This window comes from Palaemon carinicauda, chromosome 9, assembly GCF_036898095.1.
Source record: "Palaemon carinicauda isolate YSFRI2023 chromosome 9, ASM3689809v2, whole genome shotgun sequence".
NCBI classification, from domain to species: Eukaryota; Metazoa; Arthropoda; class Malacostraca; order Decapoda; family Palaemonidae; genus Palaemon; species Palaemon carinicauda.
This window is the reverse complement of record NC_090733.1, coordinates 97,264,165-97,266,664: the sequence shown is the minus strand read 5'-3', so window position 1 is coordinate 97,266,664 and position 2,500 is coordinate 97,264,165.

Sequence of the window (2,500 nt, the reverse complement as noted above, 5' to 3'; positions counted from 1 at the left end):
TTTAAGAAAGAACACCAATGCAAGCAGAATGGCAGCTAGACGTGAAGCACAAGGTGAAGAGTAGAAGAATTTAAGAAGGAACACCAATGCAAGCAGAATGGCAGCTAAACGTGAGGCAGAAGGCGAAGAGTATATGAATTTAAGAAGGAAGACTAATGCAAGCAGAATGGCAGCTAAACGTGAGGCAGAAGAGGAAGAGCACATGCATCTAAGAAGGAACACTAGTGCAAGCAGAATGGCAGCTAGACGTAAAGCCAAAGGTGAAGAACAGAGGAATTTAAGATGGACTATCAATGCAAGCAGAATTGCAGCTAGACGTGATGCAGAAGACGAGAAGTAGATGAATTTAAGAATGAACACCAATACAAGCAGAATGTCAGCTAGACGTGAGGCAGAAGACGAGGAGCAGATGAATTTCAGAAGGAACACTAATGGAAGGAGAATGGCAGCTAGACGTGAAGCACAAGGTGAAGAGTAGAAGAATTTAAGAAGGAACACCAATGCAAGCAGAATGGCAGCTAGACGTGAAGCACAAGGTGAAGAGTAGAAGAATTTAAGAAGGAACACCAATGCAAGCAGAATGGCAGCTAGACGTGAAGCACAAGGTGAAGAGTAGAAGAATTTAAGAAGGAACACCAATGCAAGCAGAATGGCAGCTAGACGTGAAGCAGAAGATGAAGAGCAGATGAATTTAAGAAGGATCATTGATAGAGTCAGGCCTGCAGAAGCAAGAGCATGCCCTTTTAATGGCATACAATGGCGTCTTGGTGCCATCATTTATAATCAAAGATACCTTTATGAAAAAAAAAACTTACTCAATGTCACTACAATGTAATCACTGTGAAGCTCAGAAATGGAAGAATGAGCCTCCAGGATTGTATTGTGGTGGAGAAAAAAATAGACTGCCTTTGTTACTTGAACCTCCTGAATATCTGGAAAAAAAAATTCTCAATGGAACATCCCACCATTCAAAAAATTTTCTTGAAAAAAATGCTGCTATACAATAATACTACCCAGATGACTTCCTTTGGAGGAAAATTTGTGAATGACGGGGGAATAATGGCCACATTTAAAATACAAGGGCAAATATATCATCGACTCGTTAGCATTCTGCCACTGCATGATGACAATCATAAATTCTTACAAGTTCACTTCATTAGCAATACTAATGCAAGCAGAATGGCAGCTAAACGTGAGGCAGAAGAGGAAGAGCACATGCATCTAAGAAGGAACACTAGTGCAAGCAGAATGGCAGCTAGACGTAAAGCCAAAGGTGAAGAACAGAGGAATTTAAGATGGACTATCAATGCAAGCAGAATTGCAGCTAGACGTGATGCAGAAGACGAGAAGTAGATGAATTTAAGAATGAACACCAATACAAGCAGAATGTCAGCTAGACGTGAGGCAGAAGACGAGGAGCAGATGAATTTCAGAAGGAACACTAATGAAAGGAGAATGGCAGCTAGACGTGAAGCACAAGGTGAAGAGTAGAAGAATTTAAGAAGGAACACCAATGCAAGCAGAATGGCAGCTAGACGTGAAGCACAAGGTGAAGAGTAGAAGAATTTAAGAAGGAACACCAATGCAAGCAGAATGGCAGCTAGACGTGAAGCACAAGGTGAAGAGTAGAAGAATTTAAGAAGGAACACCAATGCAAGCAGAATGGCAGCTAGACGTGAAGCAGAAGATGAAGAGCAGATGAATTTAAGAAGGATCATTGATAGAGTCAGGCCTGCAGAAGCAAGAGCATGCCCTTTTAATGGCATACAATGGCGTCTTGGTGCCATCATTTATAATCAAAGATACCTTTATGAAAAAAAAACTTACTCAATGTCACTACAATGTAATCACTGTGAAGCTCAGAAATGGAAGAATGAGCCTCCAGGATTGTATTGTGGTGGAGAAAAAAATAGACTGCCTTTGTTACTTGAACCTCCTGAATATCTGGAAAAAAAAATTCTCAATGGAACATCCCACCATTCAAAAAGTTTTCTTGAAAAAAATGCTGCTATACAATAATACTACCCAGATGACTTCCTTTGGAGGAAAATTTGTGAATGACGGGGGAATAATGGCCACATTTAAAATACAAGGGCAAATATATCATCGACTCGTTAGCATTTTGCCACTGCATGATGACAATCATAAATTCTTACAAGTTCACTTCATTAGCAATACGAAAAAAAAGCTGAAACGAGGTGTAACTATAACCAAGGGATTAACCTTAATATTGTACAACATTTTCAACTAATGCTTCACATCACCAATAATCATGTTGTAAGTTTCAAATTTGCCCTTGAAAATATTCAAAGTATTCGGCCAAACAATTTCGATGCTTTGCATCGAAGTTGCGATTTATTTAAACAGTTATTTGTTAATATGTGGGTCAAAACTAAACCAAAAACTACTCTATTTAAGAACACCAGAAAGAGCTTCAGGCTGATTCTCACATTAATTTACAGGATAGCATACAGAATGATGGCAATCATAATAACTTGGG